We start from the raw sequence: 11,034 nt of genomic DNA, 5'->3' as shown, positions 1-11,034 counted from the left end.
AGCTGTGGGACGGGATGCTACTCTGCCATCTTGGATGGTTTGGAGACAGACTGGGTTGGGATGGTTTGGGACTGAACAGGATGGATGAGCTCTTCTGATCCTTCTTGGCTAGGGAGGGAGGGAGAGGAGGTGGCCCTGGATTTGTGGCCACCATCACTGAAACCTTGGATGTCAAAACCCCTAGGGTTCGTGTGGCACGGTGAGAGGAAGACAGGTTCTGGAGCCAAACCACCTGGGGTCAAGTCCTGGCTCCACCCTTTTGCAGCTAAGTGACCTTGGGCAAGTTAGCTAGCCTCTTGATGTTCTGTTTCCCCACCTGCAAAGTGGGATAACAATAGGTTGTTGTCAGGATAAAACAAGTGAACACACATGAAAGGAACACTGAGTTGAGCACCTGGCACGGAGCTGGGGCTCATACAGCTCTTAGCTGTGATCTTGACAACTGGACTCAAATCTAGCGGCATCTGTGTGACCTTGGGCAAGTCATTTACCATCCGGGCCATCTACATCCTGGCCACACACACATACACGTTCTGTGTGTCCATGCATTCACTGTCTTCCTCCTCCTGGCAGACCCGAACGACCCCTCCACTGGGGCAGAAAGTTCGCTAGTGAAGCACCAGCTCCGAGCAAAGTGCTTGGCAAATAATAGGGACTCGATAAATATCTTCCAAATAAATGAACAGAGGTGGGCTTTCTTCACTGAAAAAGCGGCAATAATAACCGCTGTCTCACAGGGCTGCTGTCGGCAACGAACAAGACAACACGGAAAGCACCTACACGGTTTCCTCCTTGGAGCAGGAGAGCCCGGGACTGTTATCTTCGAAGTGGACACCAGGGGGCAGCATAGGACCAAGTCACGCAGGCCACACCTGTGTCTTGCCGAGGGGAGCGGGAAGAGGGACTTCTGGGAGAAGGTGGGGGGGTGGGGCTGGGCGCCTTTCAACTCCACCCTCCAAGCCCAGGCTGTCAGGTGGCCCTTCCCAGGTCTGTTCACACGCATCACTCATTCCTTCACAGAAAGGTGGACAGATTGTTGCTTTCACGTTGCTCACAGCCCAGAGAAGAGACAGTCTCTGAACAAGCAGTAATTAATACAATGACTTTAAGTAATGAAAGCAAATAGATGTGTTCTCTGAAGGCGGCCTGCAGGATGCTTTGAACACAATGACGCTGTGTTTCAGGCCGAGATGTGATGGTGAATCAAGAGGTAAGTAGGTGAAGAGGGAAGATGGTGAGCGCTGCTTTTAGGCAGGGATAACCTGTGCAAAGGCCCTGAGGCAAGAAAAAGCAGAACTCTTTAAGCTTTGGCCCCGAGAAAGGAAGAGAGTCCCTGAAGTCGCACAGTGAGAAGCAGAGCCAGGGCTGGAGCCCAGGTTTTCTGACCTCCAGTCCAAGACTCCTGGTTTCATTTCCAGCAAGCATCGTCTCTGATGTAGCAGCAGTAGCAGCTGTGCTGGAAGCAAAGGAATTTTGGCCCCGATGCTGTTTGACCCAACTTCCCAAGTATCTGAGCTGATAAGAGATTTTTAATTCTGATGTCTAGACTAAGACAACGACCAAACGTCCTGCAGCAGATTGGCTGATAAGAGCCTCTATTTGGGGCAAGGGGAGGCCCTCTCTGGGATCACGTGTCAGGGGCCCTCGGCCAGGGCAAGGGGACTACTGGAGGCTGGCAGAGCTGAGCTCAGAGGCTCCTGGCAGGGTGAGGGCATCAGCTGGGAGTCAGAGACGTTTGGGAAGTGACCGTTAAGACTGGCCTTCCTCTAGACGAGCATTCCAGGGAGCCTCGGCCCAGGACAGGGCAGCCCTGCGGTATAGATAAGGTTGTACTGGAAACAAAACAGTCTCTAAATCCAAGAGGCTTAAAGCCACAAACATGTACTTCTTACTCATACAGAGTCCCCCCCACCTGCCCCGGGGGCAAACAGGACCTCCTCTTGGCTCAGCGGGGCCCCTGCGTGTCAGCCTGGGAAGAGAGCTAGGGAAGCAGAACATCTGTCGTTAAATGCCTCCACCTGGTGGCCACAGCAAGGCACGTGGCAATGCCCAGCCCTGAAGCGGGGGTTCCGGGCGACTGTCCCACGTGCCAGAGGAGGAGACCAAGGACGAACAGTGCCGATGTCCGGCTGCCGGCAGTGAGATGGACAGACAGAGACGCCGGGAAGCCACAGTCAGGGCCAGCCCTCGCTCCAGCGAGCATTCCCGAAGCCTGGGGCTGGGGCCAGACAACCTGCCGTGGGCAGTCATGTCATTTATCAAGCACTGACTGTCAGCCCAGTGCTCCAGGAGCGTTATATTTAATCCCCACGACAACACTGTAGGTAGGTACTAATATTCTCTCCCGTGTTACAAATGAGGAAACGGAGGCACAGAAGGATTTTTTTTTTTTTAAGCAACTTGGCCAAGTATGTAGATGCCAGAGTGAAACATCACACGCGGGCATCTAACCTTCAAAAAGAAGGATTCAAAAAGAGAGGCAGGGGGTATTTTATAGGAAACCGTTTCCATAATAAGTGAGACTCTGCAGAGAAGATGGGTGGAGAGGGTATTTAAGACACTTATCTGTCACAGGAGAGAAGTCTTAAGTCTTGTCTGTAGTTCTCTCCGAGAGATTTCAGTCAGGATTTATGGCTTTTCGGTGCCTGTTTTGTTCTTTTCCAACGATTCCCTCGTTCTTATCTGGAGACGTGTCTAAACCCATTGAATGGTTGAGATGACCGACTGTGAACATCTCGCCACGACCTCTCCACCTCTGTGTGTGTGCGTGGCCGGCTGGCTCTGGATGTCCCCCCCCCGCACACACACACGCACACACACTTCACTTTTGCCAACCATCCAAAAGGAAGGTGGGCATTCATGATAGCCCATCCCCGAACACCACAGGGTGTGTGTCCCCAGAGCAGGACATTCCCCTCCACAATCCCACACCAGCTCCACATCGGAGATAACCAGCATTAACTGGGCAACATCACCTAACACGAACAACACGAACACCTGACACCTAACATCACGTTTCCCTGGTGGCCTCCCAAACGTTCTTTGTGGCTTCTATTTTTTCCCAGTCCAGGATCCAATCAAACATGGTGTATGGCATCGGGCTGTGATGTCTCCCCTACTTTGTTCCTCATGGTCCTAGATCCTTTGGAGAACCCAGGCCAGATGTCCTGCAGAAGGTGCCACGAGATTCCCGTGTTAGCCTCAGGCCAAACATCTCTGGCAAGGGTGGTATCTCACCATGGCCAAGGTCCAGCCTGATGGCCCGTGAGGGTGGGGACTGCCGGGTCTCCCAGCACCAAAGCACACTCCCCTCTGTAGTTAACAAGTAATCTTTGGGGGGGGACACTTCAAGACTGAGGGTATCCTGCCACCCGATGCCTCTTACCCTGTGGTCCTAGCACGCATTGATTCTTGCCTGCGTCACTGGTCACACTGGAGGCTACAGTATGTTAGCCTGTTGTTACAGTCTTGTAACAAATCTTCTAATTGTTCAGACAGACAGAGAAGACCTGGCTTCTTTGGGATGCAGCACCGCCTAAGCCTGCCCTCAGGCTCAATGCTTTTCAGGTCACACCGCAGGCAGGTGCAAGGGAGGGTGGGCAGGCACCAGCCCCGGCTCAGTCACTGAATGGCTGCGGGGCCCAAGGGTGGCCTTGAACCAGCAGCACTGACTTGCCCCGGGGAAAGTACTGGAAATGCAGGTTTGCGGTCGGAACCTGCATCCAGCAAGGTCCCAGGGGATCTGTGTGCCTGGGACTGTCTGAGGAATGACCTGGGGAACACCCCGAGCTTCTCTGAGCCCCAGCCTTCCCAGGTGAGACCAGGGTCAGACAGACTCATTACTTAGGTCTGGCTTTTTCCGAAAAGCGGATTCTGATACCTGCCTGCGCCAGAAGGTGATGATGGTGATGACAGCAACTATCATTTCTAAGGAAGGGAAATGAGCTTGGACATTTAGCCAAGACCTCTCAATGGCACGTCGGTAATGAACAAGAAGACCGGAGTTGACAAAGGAGGGCCCTGGAGGGGTGTGTGTTAATCAGAAATTGGATTTTGTTGGGTTGACTCTGTGGTGCCGGGGCCACACAAACTTTCTCCCTGAAGGTCCCGCTCCTAAAGAAAGAAAATGGGACAGGCACCAGTGGGGGCGGGGAGGGAGCAGGGCAGAGCCAGGCGGGGCAAAGCCTACCATTGTCTTGAAGGGTCTTCAGCCTCAGGTTTTAGCTTCCGTCTGGACACCACGTCCTCCTTCTGCTTCATGACGTATCCATGGTTGCTTCGATATGTTAAAAACTGTTTTGAACTGCTAACTGCCCTATCGGCCCCATGTCCCTTGTCCCATGGCGCAGCCCCAGGACCCAGTGGTCTGTGAAGTTGGTGAAGCAGGCGTCCTAAGGTCACGGGTACACCTGCCTGAGGACCCGCCCACAGCCTCCAAAGGGGCTCAGATTTGTCCAGAGTCACACCTGGAGATGATTTCTCTCTGCACCATCCTCACCTGTGCCGAGTGCTTGCGTGTGCAAAGGTCTCACCTGCAACCACCCCTCCCATCAGGTTTTATACCAGCCCCATGGGCCCTGCTGGTCTGGGGTTATGAACGTCCCCCATTCTACAGATGAGAAAACAAAGGCCAGGAGAAGCAAAACAACTCATCCCAGATTACCTAGCAAGTTACTGGAAGATTCAGCATCGCACAGACTCAGGTGTTCTCATTTCCAGACCAACGAGTCTTCTGCTGGCCCGTCCTACCAGTCTCGTCCCTTCCCCCTCGAGGTCCTGCCAAAGGGCTCCCAGGTTCCTCTCCTGCTGCCGGGGGCAGAGAGAGGCCGGCTCCCTCCTGCCTGCTGCAGGGCGGGCCCCAGCCTCGGGGGAGGGGGCTCTCCAGCAGTGGGAGCCCGGTGAGGGGGCTGCTGGAGACTCGTCAGCTCTCGGAGCAAGGCAGCGGCAGACGGGCCCCTTTCCGGGAGAGGCCTTGACAAGGAGTCAGGTGGAGGGTGCTTCCTCACAACCCTAGCTAACCTGCCCCAGGAAGCGGTGAGCTTCCTGTCTGGTAGCGGTCCAAGCAGAGGCCAGCTGACCTCACTCTCCAACAGGGGTGCTGACGAGGGTAGAAGGCCAAGCACCGTGTCGAACCTCTGAAGCCGCTTTTATTAGGAAGGTGGGGCAATCCTCAGTGCTTTGACCCTTCCCGTCATTTTCAGCTCCCCCATGAGGGCTGGTGGAGGACCTCAGAGCTGAAGGCCATCCCTACTGTCCCCGTGTGATCTGGCAGGGAGAGCAGTGGTCTCCTGGAGAGCAGATGACCACAGAGCTAGAAATCAAGAAACTTCCATCCAGTCCCACAGCTTTGTGGATGCTGTGTGTCATTGAGCAAGTCACTTCACCTCTCTGAGCTGTCAGTTCCCTTCCAGAGAGTGGTTAATACTGCTTCTGCTATCTCAGAGGGTTGGCTTTGGAAGCTCTCAAGAAATGGACAAGGGACCCGATTTTCAAAATATACCCTCTGCTGTCTAGAAGACCTTAGTATACCATTACCCGATTTTTCAGATGAAAAAACTAAGGCCCAGAGAAAAGAAGCAGCTTGCCAAGGTCACACAGCATGTCAGAGACAGACTCAGGACTTGAACCCAGGGTTCCCGGTCACAGTGCAGAGCTGGTTAAGGAGACCCTGTGGCCTTGGAGCAGGAGTTAACCTGACTAAACAGGGGGACACTGGCTATCTTCCCCCTTCCTAGAATGGCAGGTGTCTCTTCTGGAAAACCTCATGGCTCTGAGGCCCACATTCAGGCCAGACAAGAAAGATGTTCATGAGTACCTTGCCAGAGAAAGGTCGGGGACCCCGATCGTCACCCTAATTTGTATCATGTGTCATAGTCCACAAGGTGTGGGGTGACCTTGGGCAAGTCCCTGCCATGGGCCCAGGCTCCCCCTCCGTAAGGTCAATCTCTAATTGGCCTTTGGCTCAGCACCGGCTCTGGTATAGACAACAAAAATGAAGATTTGATTTCTTTCTTTAACCAGACAGATGAAAATATTTGGCTCTGAGGCTGCTTTGTCCTGTGTGCAGCCCTGCTTGGCTCTAAAAACTGATCATCCTCCCAGCTCCGGAGCTCCGAGGGCTCCCCGGGCACCAGGCCAGACGTGGCCCCGGGCACATCTGCTTCCACTCAGCATCCTCAGCCGGCTGCTCTGCCAGGGACTTGGCCCACAGCCTCGCCGGGTCTCAGGGGCCTGGAGAGACGGCTGGGTCCCAATTATGGGAGAGACAAAGGCCCCTGACAGGGCAGCGCTTGTAACGCTCACGCGGCTCTCCCCTCCCTGCACCTCGGCTCAGACCCAGGCAGCCAGCCGGGGCAGTCGCTGAGTGACAGGGGGCGGCTCGTCGGGACCAGGGGATGTTAAGTGAAGCCTTGAGTGGTTTGCTCAGGCACTGACCCTGTGGGGCCAAGGGGCAGGGAAGGAGGACGGGACCCAGAGGTCTGGTCCAGGCCCCGGTGCCGGCGGGAGGACGGAGGGGCGGCCCGAGCCTGGTGGTGGGTGAGGGCATTGGCTTTAGTGTTCCACAGACCTGAGTTCAGATCTCTACTCTGAGACCGCAGGCACACCCCTCACCCACTCTGGCTCCTGATCCGTGAACTGAGATGATACTGTTACCAAGTCATTCGGCCATTGTGAGAATAAGTCAAGTTACACAGAGTGTCTTACACACGGTGCACGTCAATTATAGTGGCTGTTGTTATTGCTTGTACTATTATTGACGTTGATCCTGGAGAGAAAGAAGAGAGTCCCAGTTTGGTTTTTTTTTTAATGTTTGTTTAATTATTTTGAGAGAGAGTGAGTGTGGGGGGAGGGGCAGAGAGAAAGGGAGAGAGAATTCGAAGCAGGCTCCACACGGTCAATGCAGAACCCGACGCGGGGCTCGAACTCTGGAACCGTGAGATCATGACCTGAGCCCAAGTGGGATGCTCAACCAACTGAGCCACCCAGGCGCCCCCAGGAAGTCCCAGTTTAACACCTCGCTCCCGAATACATGGCCTCAAATGGTGAGCTGGGCGGGCTCACATTCTCACAACACAGAGGGGTGGAGCAGGAGGTCCCATGGGGACACGGTGGATAGAATCAGACCTGGGAGCCAGAGGCCTGCCTGTTCTGCCGATGCCCCACCAAGCGGCCTCAGCCCCCTTCGGCCCCACAGGGATTCAGGACCCTCTGGCTCTGACCTTCCAGTTCTGAAATTGCAGCGGTTCTCCCCTTAAGGCAGGGTGGCCTTAAGTCTATTTTAAGAGTGAAGGACAGTGGAATGAGGCCTGCACGTCCCCTGGGGCAGAATGGCCTGACCCTCTGTGCAGGGCAGTGTGACTTCCAGTGGGGGTGTGGCCACCAGGACCGCAAGCTTTCAGCCTGTCGTGTGAACCTCATTCCTAATGACAAGGGCAGCCTTGGGGATCCGGCTGAGTGTGGGAGCTGCTTTCTGTGAGACTCCCCCCCTTTGTGGGATGTGGCCGTTCAGGGAAGGGGACTGACCCCCAGAGGCACAGCTTTGTTCTCTTTTTTCCAAGAACGCAGCCCTGATGGGTCATTAGTTGGTGCACAAATATTTCTTGAGCAGTTACTATGTGCCAAGCCCTGGGCTGAGCCTGGACACAAAGCCTGGTAGTCCCTTCCTCCCACCAAGCCATAGGAACACACACACATACACACACATACACACACACACACACACACACACACACACACACACAAGAGGATTACAGGTTGTGCTGGGGAGCTGTGAAGGAAGCAGACCAGGGCTGTCCTCGAAAAGAATGGGGGGAGGACCGTTGCCCCCAGGATGGTCAGGGGAGGGTATCCGAGGAGGATACAAAGGTACTAGGCAAAAAGAAGGGGTAGGGATGAACGTGCCCCCATTTTCTCCTTTCCCTGTGCCCACACTTTTCCCTGAGGCCTTGAAGCTCTTCTCACTGCAGAGACAGAGTCGATTTCCTCACCCTTGAATCTGGGCTTGGCCATGGAACTTGCCATTAGGAGTCTTGACCAGAACAGACAGAGGCTTGCAAACTTGTGTGCAGTAATCTACCTTCCCTTGGGTTTCTGCCTTCACCCCCAGCAAGCCTGCTGGAGAGGTGGGAGAGACACGTGGAGGACAGCCAAGATGTCTCCGCCATCCCAGCCAAAGCCAGCCGGAGCCACCTGCTGACCCACAGCTCACCAGAGCCCCTGCTCACCCAAGATGCATGAGTGGGTCCCACCAAGACCGCCCGAGCCCCGCCCAGGCCAGCAGAACCACTTGGCAGACCCGCTGACTCCTAAGAAATCATGAATGGTTGTTGTTTTAAGACACTGGGTTTGGGCGTGGTTTGTTACCCAATGATAGTTAACTGATACAGGGGAGAGCATTCCTGGCGGTGGAGAGAGCATTTCCAAAGGCTCAGAGAGGCAAGAGAGAGCTTTGGGGGTTGAGAGATACAGAAAAGGTCGGCATGGCTGGAATGCAGTGAGAAGCCAGGAGGGAGAGAGAAAATGAGATCCGGGGGGTGGACAGCGTCAGGTAGGGCTTTGAAGGCTGTGGTAGGTGCTTGTGTGTGTTTCTAAGCAGAGTGGGAGCCAGTGGAAAGTTTTAAGAACATTTGGGAGCAAGTGCAAGGCAGTATGGTAAATACTGATGCATTTTCTATAAAATCTCCCTTTGGCCGTCCTGGGGAAATGAATTGGAAGGAGCATTCATGGAAGTAGAGGGGCCATTTACATACACGTTTGTCAAAACATACATCTAAATGGATACATTCTATTGCCATGCAAGCTATATCTCAATAGTTTGCTTTTTAAAAGCATTCCTTAAACAAAACATTTGCGAAAGGTAAGTAGAATGGAAGAAGCAGCAGCATTCGGTAATCACAACTACAGCGTTTACCGAGGACCTACAATGTGCCAAGGTCCTGTGGGAAGCACGTCGGGGATAAGGCAGACAGACCATGCTTTCGAGGAGCTTGCAAAATTATTGTGACGAGGGAGGTTGGTGTCATAGAGGTTACGTTGAATCGTGTCGTATACAGAGGTTGGTTCTCCAGTCAACGTGTAAAAACACTGGGCATTGTTAAAATCATGCCTGAAAATGTTTTACAGAGGTGCCATGTTGGAGAACAGCATTCTAGAATATTTCTCAGTACATCCAACATAGCCAGCTTCCCTCCAGCATGGATTTGACTGCAGTTTCATTGATTGAGTGCAAGATGTGATAACAGGTTTGCTGGGGTTTTGTTGCACACACATTTTCATTTTTTTATGTGTATTTTTATTTATTTTGACAGAGACAAAGAGCAAACAGGAGAGGGACAGAGAGAGAGAGGGAGACAGAATCCCAATCAGGCTCTGCATTATCAACACAGAGTCTGACGCGGGGCTCGAACTCATGAACCGTGAGATCATGACCTGAGCCGAAATCAAGAGTCAGATGCTTAGCCGACTGAGCCACCCAGATGCCCCGCTGCACACACGTTTTTAAGCACTAGACTCACCCCCAGCCTGGAAAGATGCTCAAGCAGTGGCTTTATGGGAACTCATACCTTCAGGGAGACCTGAGGGTGGGGGTGGGGTGGGGGCAGACACATAAACATCTGTAATCCAGTGCTATAAAGGATAGATGCAGAAGTTCAGGTGTGTGTGTGTGTGTGTGTGTGTGTGTGTGTGTGTGTTTGTGTGTGTCAGCAGAACTTGAAAGGTTGTTTCTAAAATGCATATGGAAATTCAAAGGAACAAAACACTCTTGCAGAAGAATAACAAAATGGAAGCCTTGCTCTACCAGCTGTCAAGTCTCAGTATAAAGCTACACACAGTAAAGTACAGCCTCAGGAAGGTGTGATATTGGTACAAGAATGGTCCAATGGAGCAGAATCTAGAAACAGCCCCAGGCACAGGTGGACACCTGATTTATGACAAAGGGGAGGTAGTCAGGAAAGGACATTGGTTAGGAAAGGACCTAAGGCCTTAGGAAAGGTCCTTTCCTAAGGACCAGGAAAGGACAAAGGATATTCATGTGGAAGGAAAAATGAACTTTGACCTGAACCTGGCTGGCTCAGTCAGAAGAGCATGCAACTCTTGATCTCAGGGGTCGTGAGTTTGAGCCCCATGTTGGGTGTAGAGATTACTTAAATAAGTAAAACATTAAAAATTTTTTTTTGACATTTATTTAATTTTGAGAGATAGAGAGTGTGTGTGTGTGTGTGTGTGTGTGTGTGTGTGTGTGTGTGTGTCTGAGAGCCGAGAAGGGGCACAGAGAGAGGGAGACACAGAATCTGAAGCAGGCTCCAGGCTCTGAGCTGTCAGCACAGAGCCTGATGTGGAACTCGAACCCACAAACTGAGATCATGACCTGAGCCAAAGTCTGGTGTTCAACCGACTGAGCCACCCAGGCGCCCTTGTAAAATACTTTTTTAAAGCATAAACATAAAAGTCTGATACATTTTATTACGTTAAAAATTTAAATGCCTGGCCACCAAGGCATGCAATTAAGGGAGTGAAAAGACAAAACTCAGGATGGGAGAGGACGTTCACAACACATATCTGACAAAGAACCCATGTCCAGAATAAATGCCTATAATCAATAAGAAAAAGAAACGACAAAATCTTGGAAGGACGCTTCCCAAAAAAGGGAACTCCAAATGGCTAGTAACAATATGAAATGATGCTCAAACTTACTGGTCATGAGGGAAGTGCAAGTTAAGATCGTGAGATGCAATAATGTGCCCACCAGATGGGCAAACATTTTTAAATCTGGCAATACCAAGTGTTGGCAAGGATATGGAGAAATGGATTCACAGCTAAGGGAGTGTGAATTGCTACAAATACTTTTTTTTGTTTTGCTTTAAAGTTTATTTATTACTGAGAGACAGAGACAGAGCATGAGCAGGGAAGGGGCAGAGAGAAGAGGAGATACAGAATCCGAAGCAGACTCCAGGCTCTGAGCCATCAGCACAGAGCCCGACGCGGGGCTCAAACTCACAAACCACAAGATCATGACCTGAGCTGAAGTCAGAT

The 11,034-nt window shown here is 52.3% G+C and overlaps 1 long non-coding RNA gene across 1 annotated transcript; it reads right to left on the bottom strand.

The window, feature by feature from the left end:
* Positions 1-3,061: 3,061 nt before the first annotated feature.
* Positions 3,062-5,006, bottom strand: LOC121034433 (uncharacterized). The gene is made up of 3 exons (XR_005792423.1): positions 4,664-5,006; positions 4,190-4,293; positions 3,062-3,167 (listed from the first exon to the last, which is right to left on the bottom strand). It is a non-coding gene; the product is annotated as an uncharacterized LOC121034433 (long non-coding RNA).
* Between the last annotated feature and the right edge of the window lie 6,028 nt (positions 5,007-11,034).

The sequence above is a fragment of the Herpailurus yagouaroundi genome, unplaced genomic scaffold (genome assembly GCF_014898765.1).
Source record: "Herpailurus yagouaroundi ecotype Mexico unplaced genomic scaffold, PumYag 160, whole genome shotgun sequence".
In the NCBI taxonomy this organism is placed as follows: domain Eukaryota; kingdom Metazoa; phylum Chordata; class Mammalia; order Carnivora; family Felidae; genus Herpailurus; species Herpailurus yagouaroundi.
This window is presented reverse-complemented; position numbering and strand designations above follow the sequence as displayed.